The sequence below is a fragment of the Carcharodon carcharias genome, chromosome 22, assembly GCF_017639515.1.
Source record: "Carcharodon carcharias isolate sCarCar2 chromosome 22, sCarCar2.pri, whole genome shotgun sequence".
Taxonomy (NCBI): Eukaryota; Metazoa; Chordata; class Chondrichthyes; order Lamniformes; family Lamnidae; genus Carcharodon; species Carcharodon carcharias.
This window is the reverse complement of record NC_054488.1, coordinates 54,597,435-54,619,080: the sequence shown is the minus strand read 5'-3', so window position 1 is coordinate 54,619,080 and position 21,646 is coordinate 54,597,435. Positions and strand designations below refer to the sequence as shown.

Genomic DNA, 21,646 nt, shown 5'->3' with positions numbered 1-21,646 from the left:
GTTTGTCCAAAATTATGTTGTTTGAATTTCTGTAGACTTAAAATTAAACTATAAGTCAATGTTATATTTCATCCCCTTGCGCAATCATTCATTCAGTGATTGGATTAAACAAAAACACTGAACCAAAAATGCAAGTAAATTAATTGGAATTCTGAAACACGCTGTTGGATACAATTTGGCAGTGGGACTGACTGTGCTCCAAAGACCAAATCATTAAGAGGACTTTATGCTGGCTGAGAGACCTCTCGTAACACGGCTGAATTGGAAGTGGTGGCACAAATTAAAATTTTACGCTCAGATAAAATCCGAAGATCTGGGGTATGCTTTTGCTGAAAAGTTCAACTCGATTTTCTCTGAAAAAGCTTGATGTGTTATCATGTGGCAAACAAAACTCAGCGCTGAATTTATGACATTAAGTTTTGTAAAATGACATTTTGCATGAATCAGGAAGATACAAACCTTTACAGAACAATATTCATTGCTTTATCCCTTTATTAAATTCCCTTTTTGTAACATTTTCCCCCAACCACTGCCCCCTACCCCCATCCCACCCCCAATAGCTCCATCTGTTACTCGTTCCATGTTGTGCTTTCACACAGTGCTGACCCTTGTTCTGCTATTCACACACGCTGCTTTCTTACCTTTATGCCACTATCAGCATTTTCTTTATCCCTTACCACTATTATTAACACTCCCTTTGTCTTCTGTCTGTGACATCTTTGTCAATCTCTCCTTAGCCCCCAGCTATCGCTGACCTTCTATCCAGCATCACCTGTTCCACCCCACTTAAATAGTATAAATTCCATCAAATTTCTACTTCTCTTTAGCTCTGAAGAAGAGCCATAAGGACTCGAAACGTTAACTCTGTTTCTCTCCCAACAGACGCTGCCAGACCTCCTAAGTTTTCCCAGCATTTTCTGTTTTTATTTCGGATTTCCGGCATCTGCAGTATGTTGCTTTTAACATTCCACTTTTAAAAAAATCACTCCCACGATGTGGGCTTCGCTGGCTGGGCTGACACTTAATGCCCACCCTTAGTTGCCCTTCAGAAGGTGGTAAATATGATGCAAATAGCGTCGATTAATTTTAGCGGAAGCTAGATAAGAACACAAGCATGAAAATAATAGAATCATATGCTGATAGAAGTAAATGAAATAGAGTGGGAGAATGCTTGAGTGGAGCATAACTGACAGCATGGACCAGTTGGGCAGAATGGCCTGTTTCTGTGCTGTACATTCTATGCGATTTGTAATCCTTTCTGCAACACCATAACACCATCAAGTTTTGTTTATTGAATTAGAAAACCCAATTTCCCCTAAAGTAATACTGAAAACATGCTAGATATAGCAATTAATTACAACAACTGCACTTTAGTTATAAATCTTTAATGTTAAAACACTTGTGAATTTGCAAACTGTTATTAATATCTCTACTGATTCTATAACTGCTATCTTATGTTTCGCAAGCAGTAGTGACCCAGAGGACGCTGCGATTTATGTTTTATCCTTTAAAGACAAATTTAACATTGTTTAATTTTTTTTTATTATGACAGAACACACACACCATCTATGCTAAAGTTTCAAATCATGCAATTTGATTTAATCCAATGATGAGTCATTGAACTCTTGCGACTTTGTAGGTTGGAGTGTTCCATGTTTGGCATGGCTGAGTATTTTTCTGTCTGTCAGGCAGCTCTCTGTTTTTATTCTTACACCTTTCTGAAGTTATATGATGTCCAATATGTTAAATCAGAAACCCTTCTGGTGAGTCAACTCATAGGAGGTGAAATCATTAGAATATAATTGACGATGGTTAAACCTGAATCTTTGATAATAGTCTTTATTCATTCATGGATAGATGTGGGCATTTATTGCCCATCCCTAATTGCCCACAGGACATTTAGGAGCCAACCACATTGCTGTGGGTCTGCAGTCACATGTAGGCCAGACAAGGTAAGGACAGCCATTAGTGAACCAGATGGGTTTTTATAACAATCGATCATGGTTTCCTGGTCATCATTAGGCTTTTAGTTCCAGATTTTTATTGAACTCAAATTCCACCATCTGCCATGGCAGGATTCAAACCCAGGTCCCCAGAGCATTACCCTGGGTCTCTGGATTACTAGTCCAGCAACAATACCAATACACCACTGCCTCCCCGACAAGGGTATATTTCTTCCCACAAATGTTGTTTCATGTAGATATAACAGTTTTCATAAAATCATGTACAGTCATATAAATTAATATTAAACATTACAACATAAGAAGCTGGAGCAGGCGTAGGCCATACAGCACCATGCACATCCTTCACCATTAAATAAGAACATGGCGGAATTTCTATGTCAACGCCACTTTTCTACCTTACTCCCACATTCTTTGATTCCTTCATTGCTCAGATATGTTTCAGTCTCAGCCTTGACTGAGCATCCACAGTCCTCTGGGTCAGAGAATTCCAAAGATTCACTACCCTCCGAGAAAAGAAATTTCTCCTCATCTCAGGCCTGAAAGTCTGACCTTTTATCCCGAGACTATGAAAGACCCAAGTTCTATACTCTCCAAAACAAAAACAGAATTACCTGGAAAAACTCAGCAGGTCTGGCAGCATCGGCGGAGAAGAAAAGAGTTGACGTTTCGAGTCCTCATGACCCTTCCACAGAACTAGTTCTGTCGAAGAGTCATGAGGACTCGAAACGTCAACTCTTTTCTTCTCCGCCGATGCTGCCAGACCTGCTGAGTTTTTCCAGGTAATTCTGTTTTTGTTTTGGATTTCCAGCATCCGCAGTTTTTTTGTTTTTATCTCTAATACTCTCCAGTTAGGAGAAACGAACTCAGAATCTATCCTGTCACACCTTTAATACATTTCAGTGAAATCTACCTCTTACTCTTCTAAACTCCAAAGAATGCCAGCCCATTCTATTCAATCTCACTCTCTTATCCTAGGAAGTAATCAAGTAAACATTTGTTGCACCACTCCTAAGGCAAATATTTCCTTCCTTAGGTAAAGAGACCATGACTGTGCATGGTAGCACTGTGTAATATAAAAATACATTTTGATCTAATAGTGACTTTGGGTATCATTGTTTTTAGCTCTTTGACTTGATATGCTTCACCATTACGAAAGGAATAATATTCACTTATGCTTTTTTGAAGCCACTGTTGAATTGTACTGTAAAAGTATGTGCAGGTGTCATAAAGATCGAATGAGACTGGTGTGTTTGCACCCCAACATGATGTACCATGAAATTTTACACTGTGGTGGGGGGTGGGGTGCTAATTTTTCCTTTCAGATAAGGAGGGACAATTGAACTATGAGGTATTCCTCTGCACATCATCAATTCAGAGGGCCACATGGGAGCAAGCTCTTTTCTAAATTGTCATCGGGTAGACTGTGGCTAAAGGGGACAAAAAAAAGGAATATAAATTGCTTGTGTTTGCAGACCCTGATTTCCATTTCATTTTATTTGCTCTAGACATTCTACATGGGCCCAATTGTTCTGTATTTTTGAAGAACTATTTCCCCCCTCAGGTAAGAAGCAGCTAATATTACAACTGCACCAGCTTTCAAAAGACCCTGAGTTTAAATGAGGATGTGAAACTACAATTGTGCGTAGAGTTGAGGTACTGGAGAGGCTTTCAATAGGTTTGAGAAGACTAACAGAATATTAAATAGGATATTTACAATGGTGATGGATTTTGTCAGGCTGAATCAGGAAAGACTCACTCACCCTCAAGGGGGGAGTTAGTGAACAAGGGGAATTAAAAAGGAGAGATCATTCTAAATGTGGCTTTGTTTTATTTCACTATGCCTTTGTCGAAGCTGTATTAAGTTGAAAATGTCAAGCCTGTTATGGGAACTCTGAAATTATGGGAAACAAGAAAATTCACTATAAAAACTATTTGTAACCCATTGCGATGAACCCCACAACACGATGTAAGAAGAGAAAATAAGGAAAAGATTAGCACCTTTTGATAATACATTTGCCCAGCATTAGACTGATATCCAGATTTACTGGTAGCAGTGCAGTTCTTTGGTTTCTACTGAAACATTTGCAACCATCTTCAGCCAGAAGTGCCGAGTGGATGATCCATCCCGGCCTCCTCTTCAGGACCCCAGCATCGCAGGTGCCAGTCTTCAGCTAATTGGACTCCACATGATATCAAGAAAAGACTGAAGGCACTGGATAATGCAAAGACTATGGGCCCTTTAACATCCCAGCTGTTGTACAGAAGACTTGTGCCCCAGTACTAGCTGCCTTAGCCAAGCTGTTCCAGTACAGCTACAAAACAGGCAGCTACCTGACAATGTGGAAAGTTTGCCCAGGTATGTCCTGTCCACAAAAAGCAGGACAAATCCCATCTGGCCAATTACTGACCCATCAGTCTACTCTCAATCAGCAAAATGATGGAAGGTGTCATTCAAAGTGCTTCAAGCAGCACTTAGTCAGCAATAACTGCTCACTGATGCTCAGTTTGGATTCTGCCAGGGCCATTCAGCTCCTGACCACATTACAGCCTTGATCCAAACATGGACAAAAGAGCTGAATTCCCGAGGTGAGGTGAGAGTGACTGCTCTTGACATCAAGGCTGCATTTGACTGAATGTGGCATCAAGGAGCCCTAGCAAAACTGGAGTCAATGGGCATTGGGGGCAAAGTTCTCCACTGTTTCAACTCATATAAGAGCGGGTCAGAGGCTGGGAATGCTGTGGTAAATAACTCACCTCTTGAAACCCCAAAGCCGGTCCACCATCTACAAGGCACAAGTCAGGAGTACAATAGAATACTCTCCACTTGCCTGCAGTGCAGCATCAACAACATTCAAGAAGCTGGACACCATCCAAGACAAAGCAGCCTGTTTGTTTGACATCACATCAACCAGCTTAAACATCCACTCCCTCCACCACCAACACACAGTGGCAGCAGAATGTACCATCTACAAGGTGCGCCGCAGCAACTCACCAAGGCTCCTTCAACCACACCTTCCAAACCTGTGACCTCTACCATCTAGAAGGACAAGGGCAGCAGATGCCTGAGAACACCACCAATTGCAAATTCCCCTCGAAGTCACACACCATCCTGACCTGGAACTATATCCTCATTTCTTCACTGTCACTGGGTCAAAATCCTGGAACTCCCTCCCTAACAGCACTGTGGGTGTGGCTACACCACACGGACTGCAGCGGTTCAAGAAGGCAGCTCACCACCACCTTCTCAAAGGCAAAGCTGGCCTTGCCAATGATGTTCACATCCCAAGAATGAATACAAAAGAAAACTGGGCTGAGGCAGGCGTGGACAAAGTGACCAACCGTCCCAGATTTTTTGGGACCATCACTTAATTCAGCCTTTCACCCCGTGTCAGTCCTTCCTGGGAGCCATTTTGTCCCATATTTCTGGTGTCTCCAGAGACCATTTTCTTGGACATGCATCAGGCGCGGCAGGTCCACGCCTCATGTTCAGGGTGTCCCATTGGTGTACGGGGTTTCGATCCGGTAGGTAGCAGCTGGTCATGCACTTGCGGATGCCCACTGTCACAATTTGCCAGCAGCTGCACGGGGAAGTGGCCCTTGTTTTTTTTCAATCAGAGTTGGTCACCTTGGATGTGGGGATGGTGATCTTATGGCGGTGGAAGTAGGAGCTCTATGGGAGAGGGAGGATATGAGGTTTGAAGCGCAGCTTGGGGGAAGATGGGATACCGAGGTTGCAGACTGTTCATCTGAAATAGTGGCCAGAGAGTGGGATAGAATTGGTGACAAAGCAAGTGTTCTGAGTGAAAATTATAACAGTTTCGCAAATTTTCAACAGGTTCTGTTATCTGCCATAATCTCTAACATAAAATGTCATACATGAGGGGGCTCTTTGGCCCATCATGCCTCTGCTAGCATATTGAAAGGTTTACCCAATTAGTACCATGCCCCTGCTCTTTCTCCATTGTCCTGCTAGGTGTCCCTTCATTCCCTGTTGAATCTGCTTTCACCAGTCCTTCAGATGAATTAACTTGCTGCATAAATAGACTAAGTAAGAACTATAAGAATTCTGCAGAAATCGGGACACGATTCTCTTACTATTATTACTGTTGAAATAGCAGACTCTTAAGTGAAATTTGCACTGGCTCAACAGACTTAAAGGGCACATAGCTAACCTTTAGCGGAGTGATAATATAGTTTACATGGTGCGAGGTTTCTGCATTTCTAACCAACGTATCTTCTGACTTATCATGAATAGAGCCATTGGGAATTTTCTAATAATAACAATGAAATAAGAACATCAAGTGCGCATTTGTTGTTTGTTGCAATTCAAGTGTTGACCCAAATTTCGCATAAGTTGGGTGAACACGTCACATTAAGTCACATTAATACTGCGTTGCGAGAGGCACGTTTTACCATATAATGTACAATGTGCTACTAGGGTAAGCTGTGCTCCCGTAAAGCCACAGAGCTGAGATGTTTATCAAACACTGACTGGGTGCTGTTCAGTATGGAGGTCACAAAGCTGGGCTTCTTTTTCTTCACTGAAGTCATATTGAGATCACAGCTTTCTTGGTGGAGGTGCTGAAGGGCATTATACATGTGCAAGTCTTTCTCTTCTCCATTCTTTCAGAATTTGCACATTTTCCCTTTTACAGTGACGATGTTTACATGTTGTTTATAAATTCAAATCCTAGCCTCAGGAGGCAGCAAGTTGCTGATAAAAACAGCTATCTGACTGTGTTGCCAAAGTTAGATCCTTGATTTTGTTTTAACAAGAAGAACAAGAGGTTTTGACTAAAAATCCACTGAAAGAAGGGTTTTCTATATAAATTTTACAAACAGAAAGAGGTTACAATCCCACTGTCACTCTACTGCTCAAACTAGACAGGTCTTCAAATGTGATTTAATCTCTAATCTTGTTGGGTTCCTCTTCTGATGTACAACAACAACAACATTAGACATGCAGATAATTATCTGGAAATTGATTGTGATGAATTACACGTTTACTAAATACGCCGGGCCACATCTGCAACCAGAAGTGGAAATTCGGTGCTAGAAAGTACAGGTGGAAATCAGCAATACTGATTCCCCATCCATTCTGTGGTGACAGATGAATTCTGATCAATGTTAATGAAGGTTACCAAAGCCCTCTATTTCACCCAGTCAGGATCGACAAAAGGGTCATGAGGACTCGAAACGTCAACTCTTTTCTTCTCCGCCGATGCTGCCAGACCTGCTGAGATTTTCCAGGTAATTCTGTTTTTGCTTTCGACAAAAAACACTTGGGTCTAAGACTAAGCTACTGGATGGCCACTCCAAAATCTGTATGATGCGCAACAGGAGTTCACATCCATGACAATACAAACCTTGGAATTCTAATTGTGGTCTATCCCACTCCCCCAAAAAGCAAATGAGAAGATCAAAGCAGCCACTTCTCCCCAGCCTGCAGTTAACATTGTCAAAAATCAAGGCAGACACTCTAGTGCAATAATGGGAGTGCTGCACTGTCAGAGGTGCCACCTTTTGGATGAGAGATTAAACTGAGACGCCATCGGCCTGCTCAGGTAGATGTAAAAGATCCCATTGCACTATTTCAAAGAAGAGCAGAGGGGTTATCCCTGGTGTCCATTTATCCCTCAATCAACATCACAAGAACAGATTATCTGATCATTGTCACATCGCTGTTTGTGGGAGACTGGCTGTTGTATTTCTTACATTACAACAGTAACTACACTTCAGAAGTACTTCATCAGCTATTACGTGCTTTGAGATGTCAAATGGTCATGAAAATCGCCATTTAAGTGCAAGTCTTTCTTCCTTTCATTTTATTACGTTCTTTTGTAAAATTGAATGCTGTATCAGAGAGATACCAGGATATCGGGAGTAGGAGCGAGGAGGATCAATGAGGATAATGCATTTGATATGGTCTACGTGGGCTTTAGCAAGGGACTGACAGAGTCCCATATGGCAGACTGATCGGAAAAATAAAAGCCCATGGGATCCAAGGGAAAGTGGCAATTTGGATCCAAAATGAGCTCAGTGGCAGGAAGCAAAGGATGTTTTTGTGACTGGAAGGCTGCTTCCACAGGGCTCATTCCTCGATCCCTTACTTTTTGCGGTATACACCTGTGTCTTACATTCAGATGCAGGGGGCATGAATAAGATGTTTGTAGGTGATAGAAAAATTGTGCACGCGTTTGATAGTGAGGAAGAAAGCTGTGGACTGCAGGAAATACATCAATGGACTGGTCAGGTGGGCACAAACGTAGCAAATGGAATACAACCTGCAGAAGTGTGAGATATTGGGCATTTTGGGCAGCCAAACAAGGCAAGGGAATTCAGGATAAATAGAAGGATACCTGTACTGAGAAGTGTAGAAGAAAAAGGGACCTTGGAGTGCATGTCCAAAGATCTCACAAGTTAGATAAGATGATACGAAGATATACAGGATGCTTTCCTTCATTAGCCAAGGTGTATAATATTTGTGCAGGTAGGCCGAACCAGAGCTGTATTAAAAACACAGCTCAGGCCACTGTGAGAAAACTGCACATAGTCCTGTTCACTGTGTCTTAGAAAGGATCTGATTGCATGAGAGGGGATGCACAGGAGATTTATGGCGATGTTGCAAGGACTGGAAAATTTTTGTTATGAGGAAAGATTGAATAGGCTGTGACTGTTTTCATTGGCATAGAGGAGGCCGAGGCCAGATTTAATTGAGGTCTATGAACTTATGAGGGGCCAAGGTAGAGTGGACAGGAAGGATTTATTTCTCATAGCAGAGAGATCAATAACCAAGGCATAGGTTTAAAGTAATTGTTGTGAAAGGATTGGAAAGGATTCGAGGAGAAATTATTCAGCCAGAGGGTGATAGGGGTCTGGAATTCACTGTCTGAAAACGCAGGCAAAAATGCATGATGCATTTAAGAATTGCTTGGATGTGCACTTGAAGTGCCATAACCTATGGGCCAACAGCTGGAAAGTTGGATTAGGCTGGATAACTTTTTTTTTTGACCGAAGCAAACACAATGGACCAAATGATCTCCTTCTGGCGCTGTGAATTCCTATGGTTCAAACTCAACAAGATGTGGAATTTCTTAAAATAAAACGGAGATGCACAAGGGCAATTGTTTTAACCCAGCCCTGGCCAGGTGCCATCAGGGGCACTGCTGGTTTTATACCTGACCTGATTTTATACTTCATGGAAGCCAGCAGAGAGCAATGCCCTGGCAGTTTCCCACCTGTCTAGTGAGTGAGGCTAACATGACTCCCCACCCCCACCCCCACCCCCACCCCCACCCCGCCCCCATAGAAGTGAAACCTGAACACCACACAGAAACTGTTATAAAAAGACAGCGAACTCTAGAACAAAATGATACCACTTGCATATCGCAGCTAGCGGATTTTGTAACTTAAACTGCATCGCAATCACCTATTTTCGGATTGGTTCGCTTCTTCACTGGATCGTTACAGAGTGCAGCTGCTGGTGTTTCCTTATGTTGGGCTCCTGGGGCAGTTTCGTTTACCAAAATCTACTTGCTGATTCAAAACACATGATGGAGAGGCAGGCAAACAAAATACTTAAATGTTCCCAAAAGGATAGCCGATTAAGCATTACAAAATAATCTGACAATTAAGATTCTGTTTATGAATGTATCTTTCACTCTATGGTTTTATGTTACAACATTGTAAAATCACAAGGAACGAGCAACATTTTAATTGATTTTATTTATTACAGTTTAAGCAAAAATAGGAGGCTTAGCATCGTATTTATTCCACAATGTCTTCCTCTCCCACTGGTATAACTCATCTAATTTATTCAGTTGCTATTTTAACTGCAGAATGAATTTGAAGGAGGTAAGAGTGTAGCTTCAGCATGAAGTGAACCCATGAGTAGATAAACTGAATTGCAGAAACAGTTGATGTATAGATAATAAGTTAATAAGCCCTGAAGATGAACGATGATATTTTTAGCACACTGGCTAATACATTAAGGAAAATATTTGTTTTCCTTATTTTACTGCCATTGTTAAACCATTTAAAATAATTGGGATATTGACTGGGTCAAAGCAGGAATTTATGCAAATACCTTAACATGTGCTCTCAAAATAAGAGAGGAAATTATACTTATATATTGGTAAACCTTCCCCTTTTAAAGGAAGTTAATGATTAAGATACATTTTCATATTCAGTATCTTTAAGAACTTTCTATGTGAGCTATTTTGCAAACAGGACTAGATATTCTAGACTCTTCTGTCTAGGTTGTGCAAATATAAACTTAAAGAGTAAGCTTACCACTGATAAGTGCTCCTTAATTCTTGAATCCAGGCTCCCTCCACTATCTAATGGTTTGTCTGTTGTTCTTTGGGTTTATATATCATTTTGTCTGGCTATTTAAAGCAAACTGCATGTCAGATGCGGACTTGCTTTATTCTTCTGAGAATTATCAAGTGGTAATTTGTCAGGCCTGTGTTTCACGCACTGTCAGTTTCAAAACATATTAAACACGACTTTTCCTCCAACTATCACTTTTATTTTAAACTTTTGCACTCAAGAATTTTAATGATGTGACAACTGCACATACTATGAGCTAAACATTGTCATTTAGGCTGCATTTATGTTGGAGCCAATTGCCCCAGGGGATATCTGTTGGCTGTGATGCACAGAGAGAAACCACTTGTCATAAATCACACTGATTTGGTGACAGGTATCCAAGAGCTGTGACACTGAAGCCATAGCTCCTCCCCTTTAATGCTGGATACATGGCCGGGGCCAGCTTCTTTATCCCAGTATTAAAAACATTCCAGGAGGTCAAAAAGACGAAAGGGCAGTGCAGCTTCATGCCAGGCTGGACTTACATTACAGCCAGTCCAAACCTTTGGTAGTGTGAGGTGGTCCCTCGGTCACTTCTCACACTGTTTGGCTTTACTGTGTTTGGCTGTCAAACTGGGATCTGCCTTGCATGTTATACTGTTACTTTTCACATCAACTTGCACCTTTCACTTTGATCCAAAAAGCAAAGTGCAGTAAGGACTTCAGATTACCACTGCCACTGAGTGTTCACCTTTACTCCGTTTCATCAAATATGGCAAGGCAGGAGCTTTCATGGGATCTCAGAAAGGTTGGAGGGCTGGAGGACAAAGTAAAGGTCTAACCCTGTTTTGGGTGCTTCTAATATTTTCTCATTTTAGCTCAGATTTTCAACATCACTGTTTCTTTTTTGTGAATCCCTTTGAGCTATGCATTGTATTGATAACCTCATCAGCCTCATGTTTCTATGGCTTGAGATGGATCTCTGGGCAGCTGGAATCATTCTGTTTAAGTGTGTGAACACGCCTTGTATTATTTGCAATTGGAGTATATGTTAGCCTTCCTGCCTGGGTGGTAATTTGGTTGAGACTATTTGCTGCTTTTATGGAACCTGTGAGATTATGGTTCCATTAATTTCAGCTTACTGACCAGACAGTGAATATGAAAATCTGTTCCATTGTACGATTAAAACTCTAGATAGAACATTTATGGCATAGATGTTGCTAACAGAAATCATCCCTAAATAATGGGATGAATTAACAACACTTTGGTTATTCATTTGTAAAATATGTCACAGTGAGAAATGTTATTATTTTGTTAGGACCAAGTGGGAAGGGGTGAGCTGGATTCCTTCTCTTCAGCCCCGTTGGCTGGTCACAACAAAGGATTATGTTTCTTTCTCATGAGGAAATGCCTTTTCTGAATCCTAACTATTGAAGCTGTGAGCAATGAGGAGCCAATCAAACTCGGTTTTCTTGAGTCAAAGAAAGAACAAATTTATTGACCGCTAAACCCGAGGGGAAAAAACTAATAAAGGTATGACATCCCATGCACACAGGTATCAGAAATAAGGGAAGTTAGAGTCCAATTTTAAAAATAAAGTTAAAAGGATATATGGTTAAGTGTCCTTCGCCTGCCCTTGAGGCATAGATCTTGCAGCCAATTTGAATTAGCTGGTTTAATGGATGCTGTCAGATGTAGAAGAGGTTGCAGTTATTATGAGATCTCAGTTCTCTGGTAGATTTCCAGTTAAGTTAGCTTCTGAACTGGGTAATACACTTGCTCCAAAAGAGAGAGGGGGAGAGAGCCCAGCCTTCAGCCTGTATCCTCTGCTGAAGGCTTTCTTGCCATCTCTCTCTGCAGTGGCTACAGCCTGGGCTGAACGAGTCCACCCATTGTGTATTGCCAAGGGGTTTTGGGTGGGTCTGCCTGTGGCAGCCATTGTTTCAATATCCAGCATTTTGCATTTTAGTATCTTCTTTAGGGAGTGATGAGTTTCAATGGGTCTCTGAATTATAGGATTATAGGAAATGTCTCTCTCTTCACCCTCCCCTGGGGGTATTTGTTTGTTTGTTTTCACCTTCACCTTGGAAGGTGGCCTTGCATTTTTAGTAGATTGTTCAGTCTCATTTCAAATTGCAAAAATTCTCGTCAGTTGAAAGTTGGAAAATCCTATTTCCAAAATAAAGGTGCATAGCCTCACGACAAAACATTATATACGTTTATAACAATGACTCCTTAGACTGACATGGGAGCGTCAATTCCTTTACGTAAACAGTAGCACTCTTCAAATTGTCATTCTAGTAGCTTTTTGATGCTTGAAAATCAAGGCTTGGATTTCCTTTTATTGGTTCAAGGAATGTGGGCATCGCTGGCAAGGCCTAGTGTTCATTCCCCGTCCCTAATTGCACTTGAGAAGGTGGTGGTGAATCACCTTCTTGAATACAATAGAGTGACTTGCTAGGCCTTAAACGAGGCAGTTAAGAGTCAATCATGTAGCTGTGGGTCTACAACTACATATAGCTTGGCCTAAATAGCCAAGTGGTTATGGTACTGGGTTTGTAACCCCAAGATCATGAGTTCAAATCTCACAATGGCAAATTATGAAACAATGTAACTTCATCTGAAACAGATTGGACAGTGCAGCACTCTCTCAAGTACTGAACTGGAATGTCAGCTTTGATTTGCTTGGCCTGAATAGCCAAGTGGTTATGGTACTGGGCTTGCAACCCCAAGATCAAGAGTTCAAATCTCACAATGGCAAACTATGAAACAATGTGACTTCATCTGAAACAGATGGAAATGGGTTTGTGCTCGAAAGAGTTACAACTGTATATAGCTTGGCCTAAATAGCCAAGTGGTTATGGTACTGGGCTTATAACCCCAAGATCAAGAGTTCAAATCTCACAATGGCAAACTATGAAACAATGTAACTTCATCTGAAACAGATGGAAACAGGTTTACTCAAAAGAGTATCAAGAGTTCAAATCTCACAATGGCAAACAATGTAACTTCATCTGAATAGGAACAGATGGAAACATGTTTGTACTTGAAAGAGTTACAGCCATATATACCCCAGGATGCCAGAGTAACTTCCCTAAATGACATTAGTGAACCAGCTGGGTTTTTATAATAACCCAGTAGTTTGATGATCACCATCAGTGATACTAGCTTTTCAGCCCAGACTGATTTAACTTATTGAAGTTAAAATTCCCCAGGAGCCCACGGTGGGATATGAACTCATGTCCCTGGATCATGAGACCCTGCCTATGGATTATGAATCCTGTAATATAACTACTTTGCTACCATACCCCCTAGGATTAATTTATTTTGTCTTTAGTCAACGTGGAAAAATTTTATCTGCATATCTTTAGCACGAGGATTGCTATTTGATTACCAACAGTTTCTGTTAGTGTTAGAAATTTTGCAGTAGTCATTATTTTGTGAAGACTAAAGTACATCTAATGGCATGAAGGTTATAGGTCAGAATAGTGAGAAATTCTCAGGCTATATTTATCTTTTACCTACCATGAAAGATTAGTTCCCACATAGACAATGATAACCATTTTGTTTAGATGTACAGAATGGTGTAACAATGGACAGGTCAGCATTATCACTGTCTGCTAATATTTTCAGGAACCACCAGATGTGAATAATCAACGAGAGCTGGCATTGCTGCGCCATGGGCTGAATTTTTCGCTTAGCGAGCGGGTGGGCACACACCCGACCACTTGAATTTAAAATGACACGCGATGGCGTTGAGCGAGTGTCCCGAGGTCATTGCGCACTCACGCAAAATTTCGGTCAGCGGGCACACGCCCGAGTTGGCAGCTTACCTGCCGACAATTAAAAGGCCTATGAAGGCCAATAACAATGTAATTAAATGCTATTTTTTCTTGCCTGTCCAACCCTACGGTTGGCGGGCAGGCAAAAAGGCCAAGCAGCCACAGCATTTTTTTAGGAAACCCAATCCATAGGCAGGATGTGGTTTCCAACAGCAGGTAACAATAAAATTAAAATTTTAAACTTCGATGAATAACATGGCCCTGCTTGTGTGACAGTCACAAGAGAGGACATGTTTTATAACATTTTAGAAACCTTTAGTTTTTGTCTTGGAAAACGTTCATCTCCCTGAGGCAACTCTGCATGAAGTTCACGCTCACCCTCTTCCCCCCCACCACACAGGCAGCGTTGAGTGCTGCTCCTCGCGTTTCACGCTGGGCGGGTCTTAATTGGCCTGCCAGCATGAAATCGCGGTCTGGACCCGATCGTGGTCAGCAGTCACTTCCCCACCACCCCCACTGAGCCCGCCAGACAAAGGAAAAATCCTCCCCCATGAGTGGAGAATCCTGCTTTGGACACCATGAAGTTGGCTTCGTAGTCTAGAGTACGTTAGCAGAAAGTTTTCATTAACAACTCATCACTATGTACATATTTACCGCAGAGGGTACAGGTATGGAGCTGACTCCAGTCTAGCTCTTTACCCATCTACAGACTGACCCTGCCTTCCTACATCACTGCGTAGGTGGTACTGTACTCAGTCCCACATTAACCCTTTATGTACCAGACCCTACCACTGCAATGAGTTTCTACATCCCAACATTTTTTTACTCAATTCTTCTGCAGTGCAGGGAGGATTTCCTTTACATACCACATGTGGAAAAATTATAAAGATTAAAAAATGTGTCTTGAATTCATTACAAAAAACCCGAAAGGAGATTTTTTTTTCCTTTTAATTGTTTTTATACGGGAGCTTGGCTTCACTGCTCCTATGTCTAAAGGCCATTGTTGAGGTGATCCTGCACTTTGGTATTTCTTGCAAAGAGTGATGTTGTGGAGAATTCACTTTTGTGAAATTGTAAGGAGAAGCATGTCATTCTTCTCACTTAGTAAGATAAATAGATGGAAAGATGCTGTAAAAGTTGCAAAAGAGAAGGTTGAAGAACTTGCAGCCAGACATGCCGAGTGGATGATTTATTACAGCCTCCTCCTGAGGTGTCCAGCATTACAGGTTACAGTCTTAAGCCAATTCGATTCACTCCACATGATATCAAGAAATGGCTGAAGGCACTGGATACTGCAAAGGCTATGTGCCCTGACAACATTCCAGCAATGGTACTGAATACTTGTGCTCCAGAATGTGCCACACCCCTAGCCAAACTGTTCCGGTACAGCTACAATACTGGCATCAACCTGGCTATGTGTGGAAAATTGCCCAGGTATGTTGTGCCCACAAAACGGGGAGATGGTGGCATAGTGATAATGTCACTGGACTGGTAATCCAGAGACCCAGGCAAATGGTCTGGGGACATGGGTTCAAATCCCACCACAGCAGCTTTAAATTGAATTAATGAATCTGGAGTATAAACCGGTGATCATGAAACTATCACTGATTATCATAAAAACCCATCTGGTTCACTACTGTCTTTTAGGGAAGGGAATGTGCTGTCCTTTGATCCGGCCTACATGTGACTCCAGTCCCACAGTAACTGGGACTTCTTCTCCGACGTTGGTCACCCTCGAGCTCCTTTGCTGCCCCTCTCATGATAGGAACTCCGAATTGCCGATGACACAAATATAGGCGGCCCTGTCGGCAGCGTGGATGGAAGCACAAAATAACAAAGAGAAATTTAGCAACAACAACTAATAGCAATAAGTTAATTAATTAACAACTAATTAATAGGTTAAATGAATGAGTAAAATAGGGTTGCCAACTGTGATTAAATATATTCCTGGAGATTTTATCACATGACTTGCCCCCACCTTCGAGCCATTAGTCCCACAGTGTGACTTACTGCCTTCCTAGGCCAATTGGAAAGCTAAAAAGACTCATTACCCATTGGGTGATGCTTGACTGTCAGCCAAACAGCCTTTTTTCCCCCCATTTTCAATATTGTTGCATCTGGTAAAGAGAAACATTCAAAGAAACTGATGAAACAAAACAATTGTTTTTAACATCCCGATGATCTTTCTCCAGGGTCGCACGCAGCAGTGTCCTGGAGATTGGCCTTCAATTCCTGGGGACTCCAGGCCAATCCTGGAGGGTTGGCAACCCTAGAGTGGAACTGTGCCAAATAGATTTCAATGTAGGTAAATGTGAGGTCGTTCACTTTGGACTTAAAAATGATAGAACAGGGTACTTTCTAAACGGTAAAGTGCTAGTAACAGTGGAGGGCCAAAGAGACTTAGGTCCATGTATATAGATCATTAAAATGTCATGGAGGGGCACATAAAATAATCAAAAAGGTGAATGGAACACTGTCTTTTATATCTCGAGAACAAGAGGGTAAAATTATGATATAACTATACAATACCATGGTTCAGCCACATCTGGAACACTGGGTTTCATTTTGTGAGGCCCGCCAGGAGTGTGTTTCTGGCAGGGGAGCCCGTAAAATGGGGCAGGTACCTACCTGCCCCCCAAGCCTCACCATCAACCCCCCCACCCCATCATGTGGGGGAGTGATGGTGAGCAGGCATCAAAACCACCATCCTGCCTGTCGTGTTCAAATAGGTCATCAAGAGTCAATTAGGCCTGTTACCAAGCCAACTGACACTGATGATACGCAAGCCCACACCATGAAACCTTTGGCGTGGGCAGACAGCTGGGAGTGGGCAGGCCAATTTTTCAACCACCTCCTCCAAAGGGTGGGAAGGAAGGGGAGAGGGTTTGATCTTCAGGGCTGCCCTTTGTGGTTCTGTGATTTGGTGGGGGGGTTAACCCCCCCCAACAAAGATTGAATTTCCCCCTCTTCCTAATTCCAATCACCCCCCCCACCCCTGCCCCTGCACCTGACTTAAATCCTGGTGCAGCTCTGAAGAAGGGTCATACAGACTCGAATCATCAACTCTGTTTCTCTCTTCACAGATGCTGTCAGACCTGCTGAGTTTTTCCTGCATTTTATGTTTTTGTGGGTGTGTAGATTTAGGTCACAGATCAGCCATGATCTCAGTGCATTGCTTGAGGGGCTAAATGACCAAATCCTGTTCCTACATTCCTGTATTAGTTGGAGATAGGTCAAGGGTGGGGTTGTCTATAACTCTTAGCGGAGATTGGTCCTGAATGCAGACGGTGTACTCTTGCACATCTCTAGACCCCAGCCCTACCTCCACTTTCGTGGAATGGGGTTGTATTATGATTTTCTGTCAGGCTATTGTAGAATCATACAGCACAGGAAACTGCTCAGCCCATTGCACCCATGACAGCCCTTTAAACAGCTTTCCAATTAACCTGTAACAACTAGTTGGATTTACATGGTGCTTTTGATTTACGAAACGTATCATTTGGAGAACAGCCAGTGGAGAGAGGTGAGGAGGACAGACTGAAAGTTTGTGTGTAAAAATGGGGTTGGCAAATATTACTTAAAGTGGAAACAAAGACTGAGAAATTTCGGAAGCGAGTTCCATAAAGCAGTGCCAAGACGGCTGACAGCTGTGAGTTGGTGACAAGGATTTGGCTCACAAAAGAAAACCCTCCCCTTTAATGTTTTGGAGCAACCAGAACAATTTACATTTAATAAGCAACTTTAACATCATAAAATGTCCCAAGGCGCTTCATAGAAGCATTAAAAAACGAAACCTAACACTGAGCCACATAAAGAGATATTAGGTCAGATGATCAAAAGCTTGGTAAAAGAGGAAAGCTTTAAGGAGAGGAAAAGTGAGGTAAAGAGGTGGAGAGGTGCAGGGAAAAATATTCAGAGCCTGAGGCCTTGGCAATTGAAAGCACGACTACCAACAGTGGAACAATTAAAATCAGGAATGCTCAAGAGGCCAGAATTAGAAGAGCTCCGAGATCGGGGATGGCTGTGGAGCCGGAGGACATTACAGATGGGGAGCATGGGGCCAGGGAGGGATTTGAAAACAAGGATGAGAATTTTAAAATCAAGACATTGCTTGACAGGCAACCATTATAGATCAGTGAGAACAGTGGCGATGGGTGAATGGAACTTGGTGTGAGTTAGTACACAGAGAGCAGAATTTTGGATGGCCTCAAGTTTGTGGAGGGTAGAATCCAGACTAACAGCCCAGCGTGCATTGGAAAAGTCTAGTCTAGATGCAACAAAGGCATGAAAGACGGTTTCAGCAGCAGATGAGCTGAGGCAGTTGGGTGATGTTACAGAGGTAGGAATAGGCAGCCATACTAATGGAGTGAATAGGTGGTTAAAAGCCCGTTTTATCAATCCATAATGAGCACCTGCCTTACCAGATTTTTCACTTGTCTTCCATTCACCTCCATCCCTGCCTCTGGAAGTCCGGGAGGGTTGACTCCTTAGGTTTGTTTTTTGTGCTCGTGCTGCTTACTGAAAAAGGAAGAGAAGTTATGTGTGAAAACAGAAGGGCCTCTACGCTATTGCCCCAACCATAATATTGTGACCTTAAAACCTTTGCACCATTTTCCTTTTTCTTTATTCTCAAAGATAATTATGAAGTTCCAAAAATGATTATTCCGCATAATTTATGAATTGCTAACAAAATTGTTGGAGTACGTGGGCTTTGAATGATGCATGCCTCTGAAGAAAATTGTTTTGCTGACCATCTAAAGCTAGGAACTCACCATGACCCACCTGTAACAGCAATTCTCTAGGGTAATTCTCAAGCAGCTGATGAGCCACTTCATGTAAAAAAAAATATACAGGAGCAATCTTAACCCAACCACCCAAACCAAACCAATAAAATTAAAAAGATTGTCAAATGGCAGAGGGTAAAATTCTAGACCTCAGTTAGGGTATTTTGTTCAATTCTTGGCACCCCACTTTAGGAAGGATGTTCAAACCTTGGGGTGGCTCTAGAGCAGATATACTAGAACATTACCAGAGATAAGGAGCTTCAGTTAGATCAAGAGACTAGAGAAGTTGTGAATGGTCTTCTTACAACAGGAGTGGCTAAAATAAGGTTTAATAATTCAAAATGATGAAAGGTTTTGACAGAGTGAAATAAGAAGAGACTGTTTCCATAGAAAGCTGGGTCAGTAATCAAAGGATACAGATGTAAGATAATTGGCAAAAGAGCTGGGAGAGACAAAAAGAGAAGAAAATCCTTTTTTATGAAGCAAGTTGCTTTGATCTGGAATGGTGGAAACAGATTCAATAGGAGCTTTCAAAAGGAAATTGGGTAGGTAGTTAAAAGGTAAAATTTTCATGGGAAATGAGCAGGGGAGAGGGACCCAATGGATGTTTCTTTCAAAGACCAAAAAAGGCACAATGGGCTGAATGGCCTCCTTTTATGTTATATGATTCTATGATAGCCTGACAGAGAATCATAATACCTAACACATTCCAAAATAGGAAAGAAAGGCTGGTGCCAGTGATACATGAAGAGTTCATTTTCTGCAGTCAGGAATATTATACCTCTTTTTGTTGCCTGAGAGATTGTTAACTTAATCCATATCTGCCTTTCAGGAAAAATGACTGGATTTGATGGGGGAATGTCACCACTTGACTCCCATTGGATGTGAGTGTTCCGCTGGATTTCAACTATTATTTTGGAGATCAGAACTTACTTATGCACTCACCAGGACTGTCTGGAGTGGAACTTGAGCCCACTAACCTTCTGATTTAGAGGCGGAGAATACTAACTAAGGCTCAAACTCACTCTGCTTAATGTACTGCTAGTGATAAACTAAAGCATGAGTAAGTGGCAAATCATGCATTCCCCATTTGGTCATGCCCACACAAACTGCTGACATAGCTTTAGTGGGCAGACAATTCTGCCCTTGAACTTCATTTTGCATAGCAGTTGTTGCTGGTCTTCCTGATAAAACTTCCTTATTGTGTAAGAGCTAAATATGGTGTGAAGGCGAAGTCAGTGCAATGAACAGATGATTTTGAATGTGTCTTGGTCACTCTTAGAGAAACTTGAAACTGCAGATACAAACTATAAATAATTTAATTGGCAAACGTAACAGATTTTTTAATTTCTCAGTTGAAATCAGTTTTCTAGCATTTAGCTCACTTAACTGTGTTCAGGCATATAACATGATTGAAAAGTGCATTGATCATTTGAAAACTGCAGGTATTCACCAAGTTTATTTTGCCAGCACTTCCCAACCCTGTGACTTCTGTCACAAGAAGAACCAGAGCAGCAAGATCATGTCAATGTCAAGATCCCCAAGTCACCTACCACCTTGATATGGAAATGCAACCTTTATCATCATTGGGTCAGAAACCTGGAGTTCTCTGCATCAGGGGAGCATCATCAGCACAAGAACTGCAGACGTTCAAGGAGAAAGCCCATTACCAGGGCAATAAACGGCAGCCTTACCAGCGTTCCCCACATCCCAAGAACCAGTTTTTTTTTAAATGGAGGTGATATTTCTCTGCAAAAATCAGTGGATGGGTTTCAATCCTATTCAATTGAATAGATACTCATGGAAGATAGCCAAAGAAGATCTGTTTTTTTCCAACAATAGAAACTGTATAATTGGAAAGTGAGCTCCGTCAAGGATGCAAGTACTTAACTCCAGTTTTTCTGAGAAATGCTGTTGCAGAAAAGCTGAAAAATTTTGTCTTATGTTCATTTGCTTTGATTTTAGCACATTAATCTGACATTCAAAAGTTCAGACACATTTCATATTCTTGTGGGAAGTGCTGATTAATTGGAAATAAAATGGATTAGATTTTCAAAATGACTTGCTGCTTCACTTTATTACCCAGTATAAGTGATCACTCAGGATCAAAAATGACAGAGCACTGGAGATTGAAACCAGAACCACTGTTGATGAAACGGAATTCACTCTTAAAAGATTATGCCACCCATCAGGGTAATGAGCAGAACAATCTAAACAGCAGCAAACATTTTTGCAGAATGAACTGATAATCTGTCAGAAGCTTGCAGTGGTTTAACGTACATTATCAGTCCAGAATTTAATAGTCAAATTTTACTGTAGTTTGGCGACTTGGAAAATGCACACGTTATGTTATGTTATTGCTCAATAAAATGCAATAAAATAAATCATCCAGGTAATCTTGATCAAATCATATGGTACCTGGACATGATTCTGACAGATTTGTTCTTTGAGTTTGAGAACAAACGATCATCACCCCATTTCACTAAAAATGATAAGAACTTCTGAAACGTGCACATACTATAACATCATTCGCAAGCTCGAGTTTCTCCAGGCAGCAACACATTAAAAGATTGACATGACTAAATAATTCAGCCTCTCTCTTTAGATTCCTTTTAGCAGCCTCCAGATTGTTCATTTTAATGTAATACTTCACTTTTATCTTCCAGATGTCTCTGTTTTTGAGTCACAATCAATAAAAGTGGCAGATAGTTCATCTTATCTAAAAAGTGGTTAAGTCAAGGGACTTAATTTGGTTTAATCCTTTGAAGCTGATATACAGATGGCATGCTTAGCCATTGATAGTCTC

General features: G+C 41.5%; 1 protein-coding gene across 5 annotated transcripts in view; it reads left to right on the top strand.

Annotated features, from left to right (window-relative positions):
- Positions 1-20,898, top strand: part of LOC121293956 (alpha-N-acetylgalactosaminide alpha-2,6-sialyltransferase 2-like) — a 108,209-nt gene extending 87,311 nt beyond the window's left edge. For 2 of the 5 annotated variants that reach the window (XR_005946649.1, XR_005946650.1), the window contains exons 12-13: positions 3,470-3,525; positions 19,673-20,898. The gene's annotated coding sequence lies outside the window, so the exon portion shown is untranslated. The remainder of the gene's footprint in view (positions 1-3,469; positions 3,526-19,672) is intronic. The other 3 variants (XR_005946653.1, XR_005946652.1, XR_005946651.1) reach the window with 3 other exon arrangements.
- The last annotated feature ends 748 nt before the right edge of the window (positions 20,899-21,646 follow it).